The 24567-nt window shown below is 43.0% G+C and overlaps 1 protein-coding gene and 1 long non-coding RNA gene across 17 annotated transcripts in view; one reads left to right on the plus strand and one right to left on the minus strand.

The window, feature by feature from the left end:
- LOC144335362 (uncharacterized) lies at positions 1 to 23201 on the minus strand. Its single transcript, XR_013406172.1, has 2 exons — positions 22426 to 23201; positions 1 to 273 (listed from the first exon to the last, which is right to left on the minus strand). It is a non-coding gene; the product is annotated as an uncharacterized LOC144335362 (long non-coding RNA).
- Positions 1 to 24567, plus strand: part of LUZP1 (leucine zipper protein 1) — a 96690-nt gene that overhangs the window by 18690 nt on the left and 53433 nt on the right. The window lies entirely within an intron of this gene.

Genomic DNA, 24567 nt, shown 5'->3' on the forward strand with positions numbered 1-24567 from the left:
TCAAAATGATTAGAACAGAATGTGATAAGCTAAACTGAGATTACTCCTTCTCTTACCCCCAACCCATCTCTTTTTTTTTTTTTTTTGAGATGGAGTCTTTCTCTGTCATCTCAGCTGACTGCAACCTCTATCTCCCGAGTGTAAGGGCTTCTCCAGCCTCAGCCCCCTGAATAGCTGGGATTATAGGTGCCTGCCACCACACCTGGTGAATTTTTGTATTTTTAGTAGAGACGGTGTTTCATTCACTATGTTGGCCAGGCTAGTCTTGAACTCCTGACCTCAAGTAATCTGCCCACCTCGGCCTCCCAAAGTGCTGGGATTACAGGCATGAGCCACCACACCTGGCCCCTAACCCATCTTTTTTTTTTTTTGAGACAGAGTCTTGCTCTTCTCACCCAGACCGGAGTGCAATGGCGCAATCTTGGCTCACTTCAACCTCCATCTCCCAGGTTCAAGCGATCTTCCTGCCTCAGCCTCTCAAGTGACTGGGATTACAGGTGCCTGGTACCATGCTGGCTAATTTTTGTATTTTTAGTAGGCAGGGTTTTGCCATGTTGGCCAGGCTGGTCTCGAACTCCTGACCTTGTGATCTGCCTGCCTCAGCCTCCCAAAGTGCTGAGATTACAGGCGTGAGCCACTGCGCCTGGCCTAGCCCATCTTTTACAAGAAAAATTTCACAAACAGCAAACAGTATGGAAAATTCTTATTTTGGAAAATCCCAGTTTATTCAAACCAAGGTGAACTAAGTATAAAAAGATGAATGGATATAATTAACCATATTAAATACTGTGCCTTCAGGGGCACTCTGTAAGCAAATACAAGTATAAGTTTAAATGTTTAAATTAGACAATTTCAGTTGTGTTTCATTACTTTTCGGCATCATTTTACTGCTTTTACACAGATCTCGTATGATATTTCACATTTCCAATTTTGTTACTGTGTAGTTTCATAGTCATTTCTGGGGCAACTGTAAGGTATTATGACTGCCTTTTTTTTTAAAAGAAAAGACAGGTTCTCATTCTATTGCCCAGGTTGGAGTGTGGCGACTCAATAATAGCTCACTACAACTTTGAACTCCTGGGCTTAAGCGATCCGCCTGCCTCAGCCTCCTGAGTAGCTAGGGCTACTAGTGCATGCTACCGTGCCTGGCTAATTAAAATTTTTTTTTTTTTGTAGGGACAAGTTTTTTTTTTTTTTTTTTTTTTAATAAGATGGAGTCTCACTCTGTTGCTCATGCTGGAGTGCAGTGGCGCAATCTCGGCTCACTGCAACCTCTGCCTCTTGGGTTCAGTCAGTTGTCCTGCCTCAGCCTCCTGAGTATCTGGGATTACAGGCACCCACCACTACTCTGGGCTAATTTTTGTATTTTTAGTAGAGACGAGGTTTCACTGTGTTGTCCAGGCTGTTCTTGAACTCCTGACCTCAGGTGATCTGCCTGCCTTGGCTTCCCAAAGTGCTGGGATTATAGGCATGAGCCACCGTGCCTGGCGAGACAAGTCTTGACGTGTTACCCAGGCTGATCTTGAACTCCTGGCCTCAAACGATCCTTCTGCCTCGGCCTCCCAAAGTGCTGGGATTATAGGTGGGCACCACTGCACCTGGCCTAGGACTGCTTTTTAAAAACAAACATTAGAACTTTCCAAATGGGAAGTTACTATTATTATTTATTTATTGAGACAGGGTCTCACTCTGTTACCCAGGCTGGACTCCAGTGGCATGATCACAGCTCACTGCAGCCTTGAACTCCCGGGCTCTAGCAGTCCTCTCACTTTAGCCTTCCTAGTAGGTAGGACTATAGGTATGCTGTACCACATCTACTAATTCTTGTATCTTTTGTTAGAAATAGGATTTTGGCATGTTGCCAGGCTGATCTGCAACTCCTGGGCTCAAGTGATCCTCATACCTCGGCCTTCCAAAGTGTTGGGATTACAGGTGTGAGCCACTGCTCCCTGCCTTGGAAAGTTATGTATTTATTTTAGTAACATTTCCAAATTCTGAAATACTTGGTGTATTTCTTTTGAATTTGTCTTTAGAGCATATTGCGCGTTCTTAATTCTGGTAAGTCTTCATTTTGCAGGTGCTTGTATTTAACTTTTGGAGATAGGAAAGTCTGGTGAATGAAGTGAGTGGTCAGCATTGTTTTTGGTCACAAATGAAATGTAATTCTAAAAGGTGGAGACTAGGATTTTGTGTGTGTGTGAGGTTTGTCTTTGAGAATTCTGTCAATGGCACATCAAAAAAGTTTTGAGTCTTGGCCACGATTGGAAGATGCACCCAGTCATCCCAATCCTTGGAAGATCTTACCTCCCAAGATGGCGCCATTGAATAACAGCACTTGTTTTCAGTGCTGAAACCTCTATAAAACAAATCATGGTATGAATATAACCCGTATTACAATTAAATTGGAATTCTCTTAATGAAAACATTAGCTTGTATTAATGTCACTGTGATTTTATTTATAACCTTAATAAATTAATATTGTTAAATTTTGTGTAAGAAAGGAACATTTTTAGTCTGCTGACAGGCAAATCTGTGTAGGAACAGATTTGAACTTACGTATAATTAAAGGGAGAAATGTATTTTCCTGGCCCACTTTCCAACACTTTATTTTTTATTTTTATTTTTGAGACAGTGTTGCTCTGTTGTCCAGGCTGGAGTGCAGTGGCATGATCTTGGCTCACAGCAACCTCTGCCTCCTGGGTTCAAGCGATTCTCCTGCCTCAGCCTCCCTTGTAGCTGGGATTACAGGCTCATGCCACCATGCCAGGCTAATTTTTGTAGTTTTAGTAGAGACAGGGTTTCACCACGTTGGCCAGGCTGGTCTGGAACTCTGACCTCAAGTGATTCGCCTGCCTTGGCTCCCAGAGTGCTGGGATTACAGATGTGCGCTACCGTGCCTGGCCAACTTTATTTGCATAGGCTTTCTACAGATGCTGAAGAACTCAAATAGAAAAATGGTATCATTTACCTTGGTCTGACAGCATTTTTCTGTTTCTGAACATAAATCTCTGTTTTTATCTAGTTTCATGTTAACTGGTAATGTTAAATGTTGAGATAAATAAAGTTAATTTTTGGTTAAGTCCTGGAACAGCTATATAAAAAATGTGCTGATTTCCTGGTTATCTGGGGGTATTTATCTGATTTAGGCCATTTTAGTGATGAGCAGCTCATTTAAGTTTTTTTTTTTTTTTTAAGATGGAGTTTCACTCTTGTTGCCCAGGCTGGAGTGCAGTGGCGTGATCTTGGCTCACTGCAACCCCTTCCTCTCGGGTTCAAGTGATTTTCTCATCTCAGCCTTCCAAGTAGCTGGGATTACAGGCACCCGCCACCACTCCTGACCCATTTAAGTTTATAATTGAGATTTTTCGAAGAATTCTTAGTTATTGAGGACTAATGATACCAGTTTCTGACTTCTGTGTGACAGCTATGGTTCTTAAGTACTTTATATGTGTTTATTTAATCTCCTTTCAGCAAGTCTTTAGGGTACATATTAGTACTATTATTATCCCCATTTTGCAGAGAAAGAAACTGAGTCCCTAAGATGTGAGATCGGTTTGCCCCAAGGTCAGTGCCAAGCTAGGATTTGACCTTGAGTTTACTCTTGAACATTACATTATTTTAACACATAATGATTTTATGAACTGTGTGCGCTGCCCTCTAAGTAAATGATATCAACATTGTCTTATGTTTCCTGGGATCGAAAGAATGCCATTTTTAGATCTTGATGGACTTAAAGATTCATTAAATGGAAGACTTTACAGAAGTATATAGAAGCTAGTTAAATATAGAAGATTCTTATGGAGATATTTACAAAATGTAGTTAGGGTGTGGAAGCAAAGTAATGGGCCCTGGTAGGTTTAAATCAGTAATAACAGTTTTTATGCTTCTTGCCACAGCTGTAATGGAGTGTAATATGGTGTATTCTTAGTGTAATTTGATGAAATTAGACATTTTACAACATATGCGAAAATAATTTCTGTAGGAACTTGAGGACTTATGATTATGTTAAGAATTTTGTTTGAGACTAGATCCTAGGGCAGTTTTAAAGTGACTACCAGAATCTTAAAGAAATGTGATGGAAAAATAGATGGGAGGACAGTTAATGGAGCAGGGAGAAATAATAAGGAAATAATAAGGTAACTTAGAGAGAGAGAAAAGGAAAATAAAGAAAGAAAAAGAAGACAGGGTCTCGCTCTGTCCCCTAGGCTGGAATGTAGTATGTGATCGTGACTCACTGCAGCCTTTATCTCCCAGCCTCAAGCAGTCCTTCCATCTCAGCCTCCCCAAGTAGCTGGGATTACAGGCGCAAGCCGCTATGCCTGGTAATTAAAAAAAAAATTTTTTTTTGTAGAGATGGGGGTCTGGCTATGTTGCCCAGGCCGGTGTTGAACTCCTGGCCTCAAGTGATCCTCCCACCATGGCCTCCCAAAGTTCTGTGAGTTTTGACAGATGTATATTGTCCAACCACCACCACAATCAAGATTTCGCAGTTTCATCACCTCCTCAAAGTCCCTTCTGCTCTTTTGTAGTCTACTCCAATTCTTACCCTCAGGCAAGAATTGGAGTAGTTGTTTTCTATTCCTATCATTTTGCCTTTTCCAGAATGTTCTGTAAGTGATAGTCTGTAGTCTGTAGCCTTTTAGTCTGGCTTATTTCACTTCTCATATTTTTGAGGTTCATCCGCATTATTGCATGTATCAGTAGCTCGTTACATTGCTGAGTAGTATTCCATTGTATAGAGTTTGTTTATTGGCCAATTGAGGAGCATTTGGGTTGTGTGTGATAGAGTCTCACTCTGTTGCTCAGGCTGGGGCTGCAGCCTCGACCTCCCAGGCTCAAATGATTCTCCCACCTCAGCCTCCTGAGTAGCTGGGATGACTACAGGTGTGTGCCACCATTCGTGGGTAATTTTTTTGATTTCTAGTAGAGTCGAGGTCTCACTCTGTCACTTAGGTTGGTCTCGAACTCCCAAAGTGCCTGTGACTGACTGAGACCCTGTCTTAAAACAAAAACAAACAGGTAAGAGAAAGGGCATCATCTCAGATTAAAGGGTTTTTTCATGTTAAATAATTTAGCCTTATGAAAAATTTACTATTCTTGGGTGAAAATACCGTTGACTGAAATGACTGCCCTAGGAAGTCTGTTGTTATGCTAATAGTGTATGTTGAAATGACAGGTTACAGTTTACTGAGATTAGTTTAGGCTGAAGTGGTCTGTGAGGGCTTCATGCAGGCAGTTAGACTAGAGTTTTTCAATGGTGGATGGATAGTGCTTGAAGAGGCGGAAAGGAAAGAGAAAGTTTTGTTTTACTTTTTAAATTTTTTTCTTTTGTATTTGAGAAAATTAAGGATGAGGAGATGGTTTTCTAGGCAAGAGCAAATTAAGGGCAAAGATAGAGATTAGAATAAACATATTATTGATGGGAACTGCACATACTTGTCTGATCTAGTAATAGAGTTTAGATTATGGACTAGGAAGGAGATAAGATTAGTGAAGGAATGCTTATTGAGATTATGAACAGTCTTAACAGTCATACCGAGGAATTTGGACCTGATCTTGCTAACATGTGGGAATCATTGAAGGTTTAAAAGTTGAGCAGTGACTTGATGAACTTGGAATTATGACATTAATCAAGAAGTGTTATATAGATTATCCGAAAGGAAGCCAGTTAAGGTTTTTTTTTTTTTTTAAAGAAATAAAATTGTGAACACTATACAGGCATGAATTTAGCAAGTGGAATGGGAAGAAAAAGGAATATATTGGAGAGATTTTGGAGAAGGAAGAGATGGTACTTAATAACGCAGAGAAAGAAGAAAAGAAAGTGAAGATAGCTCTTAAGCTTATGAAATCGGTAGAATTGGCCAGGCACGGTGGCCCACGCTTGTAATCCTAGCACTTTGGGATAGCACTTTGGGAGGTCGAGGCGGGTGGATCACCTGAGGCTAGGAGTTCAAGACCAGGCTGGCCAACATGGCAAAACCCTGTCTCTACTAAAAATACAAAAAATTAGCCAGGCCTGGTGGTGGGCGCCTGTAATCCCAGCTACTTGGGAGGCTAAAGCAGACGATTCGCTTGAACCCAGGGGGCAGAGGTTGCTGTGATCCGAGATTGCGTCACTCCACTCCAGCCTGGGCAGGAGCGAAACTCCATCTCAAAAAAATAAAGAAATGGTAGAATTGAGGAACATTTGTGATATTAGTTAACTGAATTTGGAAAAGGGGGCAGGACATAGCCTCTCTCTTCTGCCCTCAAATTCTCTGCTGACTGCATTATATCCATATGCTTTTTCAATTCCATTTATTTGTGAGATGTTGAGATTCTCTAAAATTGCCCCAGGATTAAGCTGGAAGTTAAAAGGTTAGTTTATTTTGGAAGTACTCATTTGGAAAAAAATACAGTATGTTTCAAACCATGAAACATTGTATAAGTTCCTAGTTATGAAAATCATACCCTAATAAATACTGTCATCTTTAGTTAGGTTAACTGTTAGGTAGAGAGGCCTTTTTGGAAAACATTAGTTATTTTATGATTTGTTTAACATAATTTGCCCTGTGTGTATTAACAACAGTAACCAATAAATTGTGGTTCAGCTTGGATGGTTTAGTTTATAATGACATTAGTTAAAATAGTCTTCCATTTCTTTCATTGCAACATGTGGAGTATATTATCCACCATTTCTTTTTTTTTCTATTTGGGAGACTGAGTCTTGCTCTTTTGCCCAGGTTGGAGTGCAGTGGTGCGATCTCGGCTCACTGCAACCTCTGCCTCCCGGGTTCAAGCGATTCTCCTGCCTCAGCCTCCTGAGCAGCCGGAACTACAGGTGTGTGCCACCATGCCCAGCTAATTTTTGTATTTTTATTAGAGACAGAGTTTCACCATATTGGCCAGGCTGGTCTTGAACTCCTGACCTTGTGATCCACCCGCCTCGGCCTCCGAAGTGCAGGGATTACAGGCGTGAGCCAGTGCACCTGGCCATTATCTACCATTTCTTAAGCATCTACTATATAGTAGGTACTTGACTTACACTTTAATCTTTACATCTGCCTCATGAAATAGGTACTACTATTCCTACTTTACAGATGAGGAAATGGAAGCTCCTAGAGGTTTAAGAAATATTCCTGGGGGAACCGGGAGAGTTAGAATTCTAGATTAGTGACTTCAAAGTCTATGTTCTTTCTACTCCTCTATCCTTGGATTACGTATCAAAAGAATAGGAATAAAGAGTGGGTCAGTTGAGCTAATTGATTAGATAGTAATTTGAGTCAGTGAAGTGCTACCCAAATATTAACTGGTGTTATCTAACCTTTTCCATCCTGTCTGAGTGTGCAAAGGGACCTTAAAGACCCAGTTATGGCTGGGTGCGGTGGCTCATGTCTGTAATCCCAGCACTTTGGGAGGCTCAGGTGGACAGATCACGTGAGATCAGGAGTTCAAGACCAGCCTGGCCAACATGGTGGAACCCCATCTCTACAAAAATACCAGGCATGATGGCGGGTGCCTGTAATCCCAGCTACTCAGGAGGCTGAGGTGGGAGAATCGCTTGAACCTGGGAGGCAGGGGATTGCAGTGAGCAGAGATTGCACCATTGCACTCCAGCCTGGGCGACAGAGTGAGACTCTGTCTAAACAAACAAACAAAAAAACCGAGTTCTAAATCATAAATAAATAAAAATAGAAGACCCAGTTCTAGTCATGTGGCATTCATTTATCTTTTGGGGAATGTCCCTCCTATGCCTTTGTAGAACGCAACAAATCTTTATTAAAAACAACTGTCCAATTCAAAAAACAAACACAAACAAACTATTGACATAGTTCAGCAAATTGCTAGTCTTGGCAAATGAAATTAAAGGATGTTTCAGGTCCTGCTTCTGGGAAAGTCGGTTTTGGAGATGATTCCACTTGAAAATTAGGGCTAGTGCTGAAGACTTGTTGTCTATGGTGTCCAGCAGTTTTTTGGTATGTTTGTCTTCATTCCCCTCATCCTCTGCAGCCATAAAGTTCTTTAGATTACTCTTCTTCATCTTCACTGTTGGTAAAAAGTTATCTCAAAGTTCCATCTGCCTTATTGCCTCAGTATTTTAAAAGCTCAGTCCCATTCTTTTCTACCTCATTCTTGATGTCCCTTTACTACCTATTTCTGCTGGGTCTGATAGAACCTGTGCACAAATGTGAGCAAAGTCCTCCAAGTTCTTAATTTTTTTTCTTCCCATATTTCTTCCGTCTCCTAACCCATAAGTGAAAACAAGGCTTTTTCTGTAATGAATGCTATTATTTCTGTTTTCATTGGTTGAATACTCTGCAACTCCTTGGACGAGGGGAGCAGTCATTGTAGTTCTAGTCATTCACTGTCCCTGTAGACCATTGTTTTGCCATTTTTGCATAGCTTCTGATTTTTCAAAAAGTCCTTACCATCTGTTCTCTCCCCATTTTTATTGCTTTTTGTCTGATGACTTCCAGGATCCACATGGATCAGTTTTCTTCTCCATTGCATACTCCCGGCTGAGGCAGGAGAATGGTGTGAACCCGGGAGGCGGAGCTTGCGGTGAGCTGAGATTGTGCCATTGCACTCCAGCCTGGGCAACAAAGGAAGACTCCGTTTCAAAAAAAAAAAAAAAAGACCCAATGTCTGTGTATTCAGATATTTTCCTAGCCTTTGTTTTCCTTAATATCTCTGCAATATTTTAAGTTGTTGATCATCTTTCTTGAGTCTTTTCGACTATGAGTTAAAAATATATGTGTTTGACCCCATCTAGCCTGGTAAGGCCATTTTGCCTGGCATTTAACTGATTGTTGGACTCTGGTGTTCATCTTGTGTCCTGTACTGACTAGCAGAGAAAGGGTGGAGCATGTTGGCACTGTACATCTTACAGTGCTCTGTACTCTGTGGACTTTTAAGTAAATAATTGATTTGACTTGCTAGTCTTCCTGTTTTCCTCTCTCCCCAGTCCTGCTGTGGCTTGTGTGTAAAATGGATTGATCACTTCTGGTCTTGACTCTGATTAAATCTATAACATATAAAAAGGCTTACGTTGTTTTAGAGTGGACTTTCTTAATTTTTATTTTTGAATTTAATTTTTTTTTTTTTTTGAGGCAAGTTCTAACTTTGTCATGTGGCCTGGAATACAGTGTTGCCATCACGGCTCACTGCAGCCTTGACCTCCCAGGCTCAAGTGGTCCTCCAGCCTCTGCCTCCTGAGTAGCTGGGACCATATGCGTGTGCCACCACACCTGGCTAATTTTAAACATTTTTGGTAGAGATTGGTCTCCCTGTGTTTCCTAGGCTGGTCTTGAACTCCTGGGATCAAGTGGTTTTCTCACCATGGCCTCCCAAAACATTGGGATTATAGGCCAGACTTTTTGAAAAGAATGATATGGATTAAGTCCTTTGGTAAATGCTTGTTAGATTTGAACTGCTCCAAAAATTTTGGGAAATTTTAATATCAATTAGTGGCCTAAATGAGAACATTTTTGTGTTCTCTTTTATTTTAGTATGGTTTCATGAAACAAATCAGATTCTATCACAGAAAAATAATTACACTGAGAATCTCAGTGGAATAGAATTCCCAAGCACCACGTATTTTCAGGAATATTTGCTATAACATTGCACTGTGACAGTTCCCTGGAGTTTGTCATTAGAATTTTGAGCTGAAGTTGCCCAGTTTCAGAAAGTTGCAGAGATAGCTGGGACGAAGTAGCATGAGATTTGGGTTAAGCTAATACAAATTTAGTAAAGCAAATTTTCGAGATGATTTGATTTTTTGAGAAGGAAACTACTGAGTTATGCCACTTTGGTGGTTGTTTTGTTGTGCTACATTAAATGACCTTTGAAGATTGGCTTCTTGAAATTTTTTTTTAACCTTGGGAGATTTGAGTCATTCACTGTTTTCAGATGTTTATTCCCCTCCCCTGACAAGAAATGGAATTATTCAGCCCAGAGAGATGAAAAAGAGCTTTAAACTCAGTCTGAAGGTTCTGGGTCAGTCTTTGTCATTATCTACCTGTATGAACTTGAGCAAGTCACAAGTCACTTTACCTTGTGGGTTTGAGATTTGTCAAATGAAAAAGTAAGTAATTTTAAGAAGATACTACCTATTTTAATTTGAGGTGTTTGATGAAAAGCCATGCAGAGTGGCTCTCAAATGTAATGTGGCAGAAATGTGGCAGTTTGTATTAAGAGATAAGGGTTTGCAATATTATCACTACACATAAGAAACACAATGTAGCTATTGTATTCTTGTATTTCCTAAGTTCAGAATGGTAGAGTAGTTGCTTGCATAGGCAGCAATGTTAGTTACATGAATTATAAATTTACTGGAAAATATTACCAAAGTATGGAGACACTGAAATGTGAAATGTAAAACATATGCCCATTTCAAGATTACTTGATAGTTTTGAGGCAAATATTTTTTTTTGTTTGTTTTTTTGTTTTTTTGTTTTGTTTTTTTTTTTGTTTTTTTTGAGGCGGCGTCTTCACTCTGTCGCCCAGGCTGGAGTGCAGTGGCACCATCTCGGCTCACTGCAAGCTCCGCCTCCCGGGTTCACGCCATTCTCCTGCCTCAGCCTCCGGAGTAGCTGGGACTACAGGCGCCCGCCACCGCGCCCGGCTAATTTTTTTTTTTTGTATTTTAGTAGAGACGGGGTTTCACCGTGTTAGCCAGGATGGTCTCGATCTCCTGACCTCGTGATCCGCCCATCTCGGCCTCCCAAAGTGCAGGGATTACAGGCGTGAGCCACCGCGCCCGGCCGAGGCAAATATTTTTTAGATATTTGTTTACATGAAGAATGGCAAAGAAAAACGAAATAAAAATACTAACAATAGTAGCTAATGGTGTTTGCTTAGCACTTACTGTGTGCCAACAACTATTCTGAGATGAGTTTATAATCCATTTAGTGTTTTTTGTTTTTTTTTTCAGTAGAGACTGGGTCTCACTATGTTGCCCAGGCTGGTTTCAAACTCTTGGTCTTAAATGATCTTCCCACCTCAGCCTTCCAAAGTGCTTGCTTGGTTTACAGGCGTGAGCACCTGGCTTTGGCCAACTTTCTTAAAGCATTAAGCATTTTTTTTTTTTTTTCCGAGACAGAGTCTTGCTCTGTCGCCCCAGGCTGGAGTGCAGTGGCGCGATCTCGGCTCACTGCAACCTCTGCCTCCTGAGTTCAAGTGATTCTCTTACCTCAGCCTCCCGAGTAGCTGGGATTACAGGCTCCCACCACCACGCCTAGCTAATTTTTGTATTTTTAGTAGAGATGGAGTTTCACTATGTTGGTTAGGCTGGTCTGGAACCCTTGACCTAAGGTGATCCACCCGCCTCGGCCTCCCAAAGTTCTGGGATTACAAGCATGAGCCACTGTGCCAGGCCAGCATTAAGCATCTCTTAAAGCCCATTTCGTTATTATTACTTTTTTGGAGACAGAGTCTCATTCTGTCACCTAGGCTAGAGTACAGTGGTGTGATCACTGCTCACTGCAGTCTTGATCTTCCCTGGGCTCAGGTGATCCTGCCACCTCTACTGCCCAAGTAGCTGGGACTATAGGCACACACCACTACACCTAATTTTTGTATTGTTTTGGTAGAGATGGGGTTTTGCCATGTTGCCCAGGCTGGTCTCAAACTCCTGGGTTCAAGTGATCCTCCCACCTTGGCCTCCCAAAGTGCTGGCATTACAGGTGTGAGGCACCACATGGGGGTCCCATTTAGTTCTTAAATTCTATGTGATAGGTATTATCCCTATTTTACACATGAGGACACTGAGACACAGTTAAGTAACTTGCCCATACAGCTATTAAGTGACATTGTGTGACTAGGTTTATGTGACTCCAGAGCCTATGTTCCTGTGCATGTTAATCTCAGAATGCATAAAGATAATGGTATATGGGCTGGGCACGGTGGCTCACGCCTGTAATCCCAGCACTTTGGGAGGTTGAGGCAGGCGGATCATGAGGTCAAGAGTTGAGACTATTCTGGCCAACATGGTGAAACCCCGTCTCTACTAAAAATACAAAAATTAGCTGGGCGTAGTGGTGCATGCCTGTAGTCCCAGCTACTCTAGAGGCTGAGGTAGCAGAATCGCTTGAACCCAGGAGGTGGAAGGTTGCAATGAGCGGAGATCACACCACTGCACTCCAGCCTGGCAACAGGGAGACTTTGTCTCAAAAAGAAAGAAAAGATAGTGGTGTTATGATGGTGGGGACAAAGAATTCAAGTATTTGTTGAATATTTTACTAGGTTATTGTGTTTGCTTCCTTAATCCATGTGTAGTAATATTCTAACATAATTTTCGTTACATATCGTAAGTATATTTGAGTACTGTATAATCAAATTTATTGGCTCAGATGAATTGAGTTTGAATTCTAGCTCTACCATATCATATTTGTGTAAACTAGGGAAAGGAACTCTGTTTTTCTGGGCCTCAGTTTACTCATCTTAAAAATGAGGTTGGCTGGGTGCGGTGGCTCACACCCAGCACTTTGGGAAGCTGAGGCAGGCAGATCACTTGAGGTCAGGAGTTTGAGACCAACCTGACCAATAATGATGAAACCCTGTCTCTACTAAAAATACAAAAATTAGGCGTGGTGGCATGCGCCTGTAATCCCAGCTACTCAGGAGGCTGAGACAGGCAGATCATGAGGTCAAGAGATGAGACCATCCTGGCCAACATGGTGAAACCCTGTCTCTACTAAAAGTACAAAAATTGGCCGGGCGCGGTGGCTCAAGCCTGTAATCCCAGCACTTTGGGAGGCCGAGACGGGCGGATCACTAGGTCAGGAGATCGAGACCATCCTGGCTAACACGGTGAAACCCCGTCTCTACTAAAAAATACAAAAAAAAAACTAGCCGGGCGAGGTGGCGGGCGCCTGTAGTCCCAGCTACTCAGGAGGCTGAGACAGGAGAATGGCGTGAACCCGGGAGGCGGAGCTTGCTGAGATCTGGCCACTGCACTCCAGCCTGGGCGACAGAGCGAGACTCCGTCTCAAAAAAAAAAAAAAAAAAAAAAAAAAGTACAAAAATTAACTGGGTGGGGTGGCGCATGCCTATAGTCCCAGCTACTCTAGAGGCTGAGGCAACAGAATCACTTGAACCCAGGAGGTGGAGGTTGCAGTGAGCCGAGATCGTGCCATTGCACTCCAGCCTGTGCAGCAAGAGCAAGACTCCATCTCAAAAAAAAAAAACAAAAACAAAAGCAAAAAAAACCCTAAGCCTGGGCGACAAGAGTGAAACTCCGTCTAAAAAAAAAAAGGTTAATAGTATCTGCCTCATAGGTTGTTGTGAGACAATACATTCCTTCACGCAAAGGGCTTTAAATGACACAAAACAAACACAGTAAATATTACCTGTTATTGTGTTATGCTTTTAAGTTTTTCAAGTACTTTAACATTTCCTTCAAATAGCATTCCTGTGAGAGAGGTAGGGTCTAGAGTCTATTATATTAAGTCTTGTTTTACAAAGAAATCCATGAAGAAACTTATTTAAGGACACCAGAACAAAATTAAAAGAAATAGGCTGGGCATAGTGGCTCACACCTGTAATCCCAGCACTTTGGGAGGCTGAGGCAGGAGGATCCCTTGAGCCCAGAAATTTGAGACCAGCCTGGGCAACATGGTGAAATCCTGTCTTTGCATACACGCAAAATACAAAAAATTAGCTGGGCATGGTGACATGTGCCTGTGGTCCCAGCTACTTGGGAGGCTGAGGTGGGAGGATCACTTGAGTCTGGGAAGTTGAGGCTGCAGTGAGCTGTGATCATGTCGCTGCATTGCAGCCTGGGTGACAGAGCAAGACCCTGTCTCAAAAAAAAAAAAAACAAAACCAAAAAAATCCCCCCCAAACCCCCACAAAAATGAAATACAATTTAAAACATTCCTTAACCCCAACTTGAAAGAGAAAAATGAAAAGACTTGGGATGTGTTCTAATAGTTAACCTCTCTTATATAAGCAGGACTAACCGGTGGTGTTTGGAATGAGAGAAGAGATCATTGCTGGCTACTCCTTTCTTCTTTTGGTTTTTGATTCTCTTCCTGCTGTTAGATGGGAGATAGGAAGGATGTCACTGCATCTTTCTTATGTCCTAGTCTAGCCTAGCCATCTGGGAAGCTGAGAAACAATATTTGAAGGATATCACATTTCCTGGGAATTGAAAAGACAGCTTACCTTTTTATGTGAAAAAAAGGTAAAATGAGGGGAGACGTGAGCTACCAGTATGATCTCTTGGTGTTATGTGAGTTGTTTCACCAATTTAACTCTTAAACGGATTTAACAGAATCCCACTCTTGTTGTGTGTCAGTTTCCTGCAGTCGTTTAGAGACATTTTTGGAATCTTAAGTACTTCTAGGACTTTTTTCCTTTCTTACAGCCTTATGCCACTTGATATCTCTCAGCTGTCAGCACCTGATTTTGCTGCAGTAGGTACTGCAAGATCTCTGCATTGCTGTAACCAGATCTTGGTCAGATGAACTCTTTCCATCTTGATGAAAAGATTTATTTGCGTTTCTGTCTCAGGCTAGTATACTGTAGCATTGGAGACTCTTCCATATCCTTTGGAAAAACCTGAAAAGAAGAGTCTTTGAGAAGTCACTTTGTGTTGGGGCTTCTCTTGGCTAGCATTTCTCTGGCTGTAGCCTTCCCTTACATTTAATACATAAAAACACTGTCTTCGGCAAATGTATATTGTACCTGTCTTTGCAAGAGGCTGCTACTGTTTTAGTTACTGGAAATGCAGAGAATATAACAATCAAAACATATTGGATTGGACTGAGTTAAGATTGAAGATAGATAGAGTATTATACTGTAATGGAAGAGAGCTTTAGGATAAGGCAGTCCTGAATTTTAATTCCCAGTTCTGCCTGTTAATACCACTGTGACCCTGAGTAAATTGCATAACCTCCCTGAACCTCAGTTTTCTCGTCTGTAAAATAGAAATACCAATAATACCTAGTTCTTAAGATTGTTTGAAGAGTTAAGTGAGATAATAAATTTGCAACACCTAACAGAATGCTGGGATGTATTATCGTGAACTGTTACAAACCTTTCTGAAGTTGAGTTTCTCGTTAAATTGGGATAGTAATACTTATCTCAGATTTCTTGTAAAAATTAAATAAGGATGGTAAACAGCCTGGCGCAAAGGTTTTATCCAGCATAACAATCCTAGAGGGATGTTTATGGTAAGAATATGTGCAAAAAGGCCAGGCGCAGTGGCTCAAGCCTGTAATCCCAGCACTTTGGGAGGCCGAGACGGGCGGATCACGAGGTCAGGAGATCGAGACCATCCTGGCTGACACGGTGAAACCCCGTCTCTACTAAAAAATACAAAAAACTAGCCGGGCGAGGTGGCAGACGCCTGTAGTCCCAGCTACTCGGGAGGCTGAGGCAGGAGAATGGAGTGAACCCGGGAGGCAGAGCTTGCAGTGAGCTGAGATCCCGCCACTGCACTCCAGCCTGGGCGGCAGAGCGAGACTCCGTCTCAAAAAAAAAAAAAAAAAATATGTGCAAAAAACAACTGAAGCAACTAAAACACTATAGACAGTGTTTCTACTAAAGTCATGCCATCACCAGTAACTAGGCAGTGCTGCTTCAGCAATCTGAGTTACTCTGGCTGTGCCGAACTAAGTATGTGCATTTCCAGTTGTATTTTGCCCACTATTTATTATTTCCTACTAGTCCTTTTTCTTTTTTATACATAGATTCTACTCATTTTAAAAGAGTCAGCTTAAATTTTACCATAGACCAGGTGCGGTGGCTCATGCCTGTAATCCCAGCACTTTGGGAGGCTTAGGCGGGTGGATCACGAGGTCAGGAGTTCAAGACCAGCCTGACTAAGATGGTGAAACCCCGTCTCTACTAAAAATACAAAAATTAGTTGGGTACAGTGGCGGGTGCCTGTAATCCCAGCCACTCGGTAGGCTGAGGCAGTAGAATCGCTTGAACCTGGGCGGCAGAGGTTGCAGTGAGCTGAGATTGTGCCACTGCACTCTAGCCTGAGTGATGGAGTGAGACTCCATCTCAAAAAACAAACAAAAGCAAAAAATTTCTCCATCAAGCTTTGTCAGATCACTCTGGAGAAATGATTTGCCCTGCTTCTAAATGCCATTATGACGTTTTAGCATGGCATCAGTCCATGGACTGATATGTAGCATCTTTGCTCCCATTATGTGCTTGGAAAGCACTTCTAGTCTTTTTTTTTTTTTTTTTTTTTTAAAGGAAAAATAGAGGCCAGTGGGGTAGCTCATGCCTATAATCCCAGCACTTTGGGAGGCTGAGGCAGGTGGATCACCTGAGGTCAGGAGTTCGAGACCAGCCTGGCCAACATGGTGAAACCCCTGTTTCTAGTAAAAATACAAAAATTAGCTGGGCTTGTTGGCGGTTACCTGAAATCCCAGCTACCCAGGAGGCTGAGGCAAGGGAATTGCTCGAACCCAGGAGACGGAAGTTGCAGTGAGTAGAGATTGTGCCACTGCACTCCAGCCTGGGCAACAGAGTAAGACTCTGTTGTAGAGATGAAGTCTTACCATGTAGCCCAGGCTGGTTTCAAACTCCTGAGCTCAAGCGATCCTCCCACCTCAGCCTCCCAAAGTGCTAGGATTACAGGTGTGAGCCACTGTGCCTGGCCTATTTGTTCTTTAAAATCTACTTTTAGATATCTTCGGCCGGGCGCGGTGGCTCAAGCCTGTAATCCCAGCACTTTGGGAGGCCAAGACGGGCGGATCACGAGGTCAGGAGATCGAGACCATCCTGGCTAACACGGTGAAACCCCGTCTCTACTTAAAAAATACAAAAAACTAGCCGGGCGAGGTGGCGGGCGCCTGTAGTCCCAGCTACTCGGGAGGCTGAGGCAGGAGAATGGCATAAACCCGGGAGGCGCAGCTTGCAGTGAGGTGAGATCCGGCCACTGCACTCAAACCTGGGCGACAGAGCAAGACTCCACCTCAAAAAAAAAAAAAAAAAAAAGATATCTTCTCTTCTGTGAGACCTTCCCTGATCCATAGTAAGTTGCAGTTGACTCTTGAACAATGTGGGGGTTAGGGGTACCAACCCTCTGGTGCTGTCAAAAATCTGTGTGTGTGTACACATATATATACATACATATATACACATACACACACACATACACACACATATATATATGTATTTTATGCAGCCACCATTTGTTGGATGCCTGCGTGCCCAGCACCTCAGGTGTGAAGCCAGAACCACCAGGGCTCTGTTCTCACAAGCTGTAATGTGTAATTCTGGCCCCATCATACCCTAAAGCCAGATTCAGAACTCGGATTATCCCGAGGCCACATAACGCACCTAGAGAATCCAGATTCGTCAGAAGGGACTGGCAGCTCCTTCCTCAGTGATCAAACAGCAAAAATGCCCTTTCAGAGTGGGAGGCAATGCCAAAAAGAAAAAAATTGCCTTAAGAGAAAAACCATTACAAAAGGAGAAATGACTGTCACCAAAATTAAAGTGTCATGTATCCACAAAATAAAATAGTAAGTAAAAATATTGCATTAAAAAGACCTTTAAAAATTTAGAGTAGGCTAGGTGCGGTGGTTTATGCCTGTAATCCCAGCACTTTGGGAGGCTAAGGCAGGAGGATTACTTGAGTCCAGGAGTTCGAGACCAGCCTGGGCAACGTAGCAAGATCCTGTTTCTACAAATTTTTTAAAAAATTAGCTGGGCTTGTGCCGGGCGTGGTGACTCCTGCCTGTAATCCCAGCACTTTGAGAGGCCGAGGCGGGCGGATCACCCGAGGTTGGGAGTTCAAGACCACTCTGACCAACATGGAGAAATCCCGTCTCTACTAAAAAAAAAATACAAAATTAGCCGGGTGTGGTGGCACCCGCCTGTAATCCCAGCTACATGGGAGGCAGAGGCAGGAGAATTGCTTGAACCCGGGAGGCGGAGGTTGCAGTGAGTCGGAGATGGCACCATTGCACTCCAGCCTGGGCAACAAGAGCTAAACTCCGTCTCAAAAAAAAAAAAAATCTAGCTGGGCATGGTGGTGTGTGCCTGTGGTCGCAGTTGCCTGGGAGGCTGAGGTGAGAGGATCACTTGAGCCCAGGAGGTCAAGACTCCAGTGATCTATGATCTTGCCCCTGCACCCCAGCCTGGGGGACAGTGAGACCCTGTTTCCAAAAAAACACAAAAATTAGAGTAAAAACTTCAAGATGATTTCATGTTATGGGCCATGACGTCTCCCTGCTTGGCCTATAGTGCTGTGGTGGCCCATGTGGCAGAGGGATGGCTACACCGCTGTGCCCACCCACCTTGCTGCCCAGGCCAAAATGTAACACACTGAATACTATGTACTTGGTTGCTCTCGTTGCCTCCAGGGACACCAGAGACACATTCCAAGTGGCCACTGATGTGGCTTGCTCCCCTCCTTGGCTCTGACCAGTGATACCCATGTGAGTGGTTGAGGGCAAGAACACACCTGTCTTCTTGGGTCCCTTGAACATGGCATGAGGGTGTGGCTTTGCCACAGGAGGCTTAAAGGATACACTGGGAGGGCACTGCCCAAGGCTTTTTGTCTCCCTACAAGGTCCCAGGCTCCCTTGCCTGGCTCCTCTGAACTCAAAGCAGAAAGCAGCTTTCCTGAAATCTAGCCTTCCTCCTTTCCCCACCTTCCAGGAATGTGGGGCCAGGCCGTGTCCCATTCTCCAAGAGCCAGGCTGAGGGCTAGTTGTCATGCATGGGTGGCTCCAACCCGCCGGCCTGGTCAGAGTAGAGGGGTGGTAGGGACTGCTCCTCTCCCAGTCCACAGACCAGGTAGCTGTGGTTGTACTTGGCCTCTTTGCCATACAGCTCCAGGAGGACCTTGGTGAGCTCTTTATCCACCTTCTCCCTAGTCACACTGTGGCTAAGGAGCCAGCCTGTGAGGTGCTTGAGCATTGGATTGGGCTCCAGCATGAGCCTGGTGTGGCCTGGCTGGCTCTGATGCCTGAGCAGGCCAACGTCAGAGATGGTCTGGAGCTCCATCATGGCCACGAGCAGAGTGACCAGGGAGAGATGCAGCTCTGAGGGTGCTGCCATCAGCAGGTGTTGCCAGCAGCAGACACTGCTGTAGGCCCTGAGGGGGCCTCACATGTGCCCCCGGCTCTTGTGAGTGGGAGAAGGGGTCAAGGGGTCAAGGAGGCTGAGAAGGGCTCACAGTAGATCCAGTCGAGCATACCTGTCTTGCACACCAGCTGGATGCCCACCTCCGTGGTGGTCCAGGGCTAGAAAGGCAGCTCGGTGGCCTCAAAGGGTAGGAAGGACTTTTAGCGCTGGCACCAGGCTCTGAGAAGCCAGGCAAGCAGTGCCATGCCACTGTCCCACGAGGCACTGCAGTGGTAGTTGAAGATGGCATTGTGAGTCAAGTTGCCCAGTAGTACCATCAGCTCCCAGGAGTTTGAGGACAGGGCGTGGCCCCCCGGTTGTGCATCTGCAAGATTCAGGTGATCATGAACTGCTTGGGGTTCTGCTTGAAGCCACAAGAGATGGCCAGAAGCTTGGTGTAAGTGTAATATGTGTAGTACATATGTGTAATATGTGTAGTACCCTTTCTCCCACCCATGTGAGTGGCTACCATTTGTCAGCCATGATTGTAGTTGCCCTAAGTCAGAAAACAGCAGAGAGCCTGGATAGGTGCCACTACAGGAGTGAGAAGAATGGCCAGGCCCTTCAACTCCTGAAGGACTCACCAAGAGGAATGGCAAGGCTCTTGGACTCCTGGAGGAAACACCATGATGCGGGGGTGGTAGTAGGGTGGCCCCTCAGCTTGAAAATACACCCAGCCCTTACTTTCTCCAAGGCCTGAATGTAATTTTGACTTCCCCAAAACTTAATGGCCTCCTGTTGACCAATAACATAACCAGTTAACACATTTTTTTTTTTGAGACAGAATTTTGCTCTGCCCTCCAGGGTGGTATACAGTGGTGTGACCACAGCTAACAGCAATCTCAGCCTCCCAGGCTCAAGTGATCCTCCCACCTCAGCCTCCTAAGTAGTTGGGTCTATAGGTACGTGCCACCAAGCCCGTAAATTTTTTTAAAAAAATTTTTAAAAAGCTAATTTTTAAAATTTCCTTGTAGAGACAAGGTCTTGCTATGTTGCCAGGGCTGGTCTTGAATTCCTGGCCTCAAGCAATCCTCCTGCTTCAGCCTCACAAAGTGTTGGAATTCCAGGTGTGAACCACTGCATTAAACCTACATATTTTCTGTGTTGTATGTATTATATACTTGTACTCTTATAATAAATTAAACTAAAGAAAATGTTATGGAAATCACAAGCAGGAGAAAATATATTTATGTTCATTAAGTGGAAGAGGATCATCATAAAGGTCTTCCTTGTCATCTTCACATTGAGTAGGCTGAGGAGGAAGAGGAAGGGGTTGGTCTTGCTGTCTTGGGGTAGTGGAGGCAGAAGAAAATCCATCTGTAAATGGACCTGTGCAGTTCAAACCCATATTGTTCAAGGGTCAACTATACCTTCTTCTGCCCTTTGTACATCTGTTGTTGCACTTAACACATTGTGTTGTAATTGTTTGCGTACTTTATTTATAATAAGACTATGAATATCATAAGATCAGACTATCTCTGTATTCCCACTTTATAGTACATCCCTTACTCAATGGATACTGAATTGAGATCTTGATGCTTTCATCTTGTGTTGGCATTTTACTTTTTCCAACCAGAGAGGACATGGATGGGAAATGAGTGGGAAGTACGCTTTGGTGTCTATGTGTGTGTGTGTTTAAAAAAAAAAAAAAAAAATATATATATATACACACACACACACACACACACACTATTTATACAAAATATACATATGATGCGTGTGTGTGTGTGTGTGTGTGTGTGTATATATATATATATATTTTTTTTGAGATGGAGTCTTGCTCTGTCACCCAGGCTGAAGTACAGTGGTGTGATCTCGGCTCACTGCAACCTTCATCCGCTGGGTTCAAGCGATTCTCCTGCCTCAGCCTCCTGAGTAGCTGGGACTATAGGCTCGTGCCACCATCCCCGGCTAATTTTTGTATTTTTAGCAGAGACGAGATTTCACCGTGTTGCCCAGGGTGGTGTTGAACTCCTGAGCTCAGGCAATCTGAGCTCAGTCTCCCAAAGTGCTGGGATTATAGGCGTGACTCACTGTGCCTGGCCTCATTTTTATACACACACACACACACACACATATAACTGACATGCCATAAAAATAATTTTATGTGTATAATTCAGTGTTTTTAAAAAAGTACATTCACAGGGCTGTGCAACCATCATTATTTAATTTCAGAACATTTTTATCACTCCCAAAAGAAACCCATACTCATTAGCAGTCACTCTCCATTCTCTGCTATTCTAGCTCCTGGCAATCATAATCTACTTTCTATCTCCATGGATTTGTCTATTCTGGACATTTTGTATAAATGGAATCATACCATATGTAGACTTTTGTGTCTGACTTCTTTCATTTGCTATAGTGTTTTCCAGGTTCATCCACATTTTGTAGTATCTATCAGTACTTCGTTTTATTTTTTTAGGGCTAATAACCCATTGTATAATAATACTACATTTTTTGACCGGGCGTGGTGACTCACGCCTGTAATCCTTGCTCTTTGGGAGGCTGAGCCAGGTGGATTGCCTGAGCTCAGGAGCTCGAGACCAGCTTGGGCAACACAGTGAAACCCTGTCTCTACTAAAATACAAAAAAAAAAGAAAAAAAATTAGCTGGTCGTGATGGCATGCACCTGTAATCCCAGCTACTCAGGAGGCTAAGACAGGAGAATCGCTTGAACCCGGGACGTAGAGGTTGCAGTGAGCTGAGATCGCGCCATTGCACTCCAGCCTGGGCAACAGAGCGAGACTCCATCTCAAAATAATAATAATAATAATATAATAATAATAATACATTTTGTGTATCTGTTTCTTAGTTGATGGACATTTGGGTTGTTTTCACTTTTTGGCTGTCATAAATAATACTTGTTCTACAAGTTTTGGTATGGACATAAGTTTTCATTTTTGGGGGTATAATTCCTAGAGTAGAATTGCTGGGTCATATAGTACCTCTATGTTTAACTTTTTGACAAACTGCCAGACCTTTTTCTCAGTGTCTGTACCATGTTACATTCGCAATAGCAATGTATGAGGGTTCCAGTTTCTCTACATTCTTGTAACAGTTGTTATTGTCTTTTTTTTTTTTTTATTATAGCCATACTAGTGGGGATGAAGTGTCATCTCTTTTTTTTTTTTTTTTTTTTTTGAGATGGAGTTTTGCTCTTGTGGCTCCCGCTAGAGTGCAGTGGTACCATCTTGGCCCACTGCAGCCTCCACCTCCCGGGTTCAAGCAGTTCTCCTGCCTTAGCCTCCCGAGTAGCAGGGATTATAGGTGCCTGCCACCACACCCGGCTAATTTTTGTATTTTTAGTGGAGGTGGGGTTTCGACATGCTCGCCAGGCTGGTTTCGAACTCTTGACCTCAGGTAATCCACCCGCCTCGGCCTCCCAAAGTGCTGGGATTACAGGTGTGAGCACCGCGCCCGGCCTCACTTTGGTTTTGATTTGCAGTTTCCTAACGGTTAATGATGTTGAGCATCTTTTCATATGCTTATTGGCTATTCATATATCTTCTTTGGAGAAATGCCTGTGCAAATCCTTTTCCGATTTTTAGTTGGCTATTTTTTATTATTGAGTCATAAGCTCTCTGTATCTCTCTGTGTATTCTGGATACTCGTCTCTTACTGGATATAGGATTTGGAAATACTTTCTGTGTGGGTTTTTTGATTTAATTGCCTAGAGTTCATTGCCCATGCCATGTATAAAGATGATATAGTGGAACTAGAGGTTCTGACAGAGCATATGTTGACTGAAGTGATTGCCATATGACAGATAGCACCATTGTTATGCAGTTCTAGAAGCCTTTGATTACAAGAAAGGAAGTAAGCATTTAACGGGGAGCTGGGGAAGTTTGGGTTTTAGTCCTGTCATTGTCGCTGCCAGAGAGTATGACCTTGGTCATATTAATGTAATTTTTTCAGAGTCAGTTTTCTCATCTGTAAAGTGAATGATTTGGACTAATCTTTTAGGTCACACAGTACTAAAGTTTGAGTTGATAAGGTCCTGGGGGGCATGTGTTATAGATCATATTATACTCCCTCTCATTTGTTCTTACCATAGAACCTATGTAATGCTGTTTTACCTTTGCTGGAAAATTTCATTTTTGTTTTTTTCTCTTTAATGAAGGACTCTGTGTGTGTGTGTGTGTGTGTGTGTGTGTGTGTGTGTGTGTGTGTGTGTGTGTTTTAAGACGGAGTCTTGCTCTGTCGTCAGGCTGGAGTGCAGTGGCATGATCTTGGCTCATTGCAACCTCTGCCTCTCAGGGTCAAGCAATTCCCTTGCCTTAGCCTCCCGAGTAGCTGGGACTACAGGTGTGCACCACCATGCTTGGCTAATTTTTTGTTTTTTTTTTCAGTAGACATGGGGTTTCATCATATTGGCCAGGATGATCTTGATCTCCTGACCTTGTGATCCGCCCGCCTCGGCTTCCAAAGTGCTGGGATTACAGGTGTGAGCCACCGTGCCTTGCCCTGTCTGTTTCTTTAAAATTAGTCGTAATTAATTCTGACCAACTCTAATCATTTGAATAAACCTGCATTTTTATTTAAGAATTTATAGCTAAACCAGACCTTTAAATTTCTTTTTTTTTTTTTTGAGAGACGAGTTTCGATCTTATTGCCCATGCTGGAGTGCAGTGGCGTGATCTCAGCTCACTGTAACCTCCGCCTCCCCGGTTTAAGCGATTCTCCTGCCTCAGCCTCCCGAGTAGCTGGGATTACAGGCACGCACCACCACGCCTGGCTAATTTTGTATTTTTAGTAGAGACGGGGTTTCTCCATGTTGGTCAGGCTGGTCTCGAACTCCTGACCTCAGGTGATCCGCCCTCCTCGGCCTCCCAAAGTGCTGGGATTACAGGCGTGAACCACCATGCCCAGCCTAAATTTCTTTAATCCAGTGTTCTGTGACACAAATGATGAATTAGAGGCACAAAAAAGTTCTTTGATTTAGCAACCCAATTGCTGGGTGTCTACTGTGTTTCTGGGTCAGGTGGTATAATTAGGTACTAGCAGAATTGAGATGAGAATTGAGGTCTCCTGGACTTTCAGTTCACTGCTATTTCCAGTATACTACTTTGTCATGGGTTACTAAGTTAGTCTGGTTAAGGAGTTATATCAAGAATTTACCAGCTTCTCAACTAAGGATTATAGTAATTTGTCTCCAGATTCTGATCCCTAATAATTTATAGCATCAAATAAAACCAACATATATTTGTTACATATTTTAGGTATAAGTTGATGCATTAATTTAAAATTTTAATCATCTTCCCTTCCTTTGAGGACCTATTCATAGCCTTAAACAGTTACATGTATTTCTAAACTCTTGAATTGGCTACCTATGATATATGTATAGCAACTCTGGTCCAGCATGAGTGCTTTTACGCTATCCCAACCCATGTTCTCTCTGGTTGCTTTGAATCCTGATTAAAATGATTTATTCCAGTACTGTGCCTGTTCCTAACCACTTGTTCATATTAATGTGGTTTTTCCAAATCTTTA

This window comes from Macaca mulatta, chromosome 1 (assembly GCF_049350105.2).
Source record: "Macaca mulatta isolate MMU2019108-1 chromosome 1, T2T-MMU8v2.0, whole genome shotgun sequence".
In the NCBI taxonomy this organism is placed as follows: domain Eukaryota; kingdom Metazoa; phylum Chordata; class Mammalia; order Primates; family Cercopithecidae; genus Macaca; species Macaca mulatta.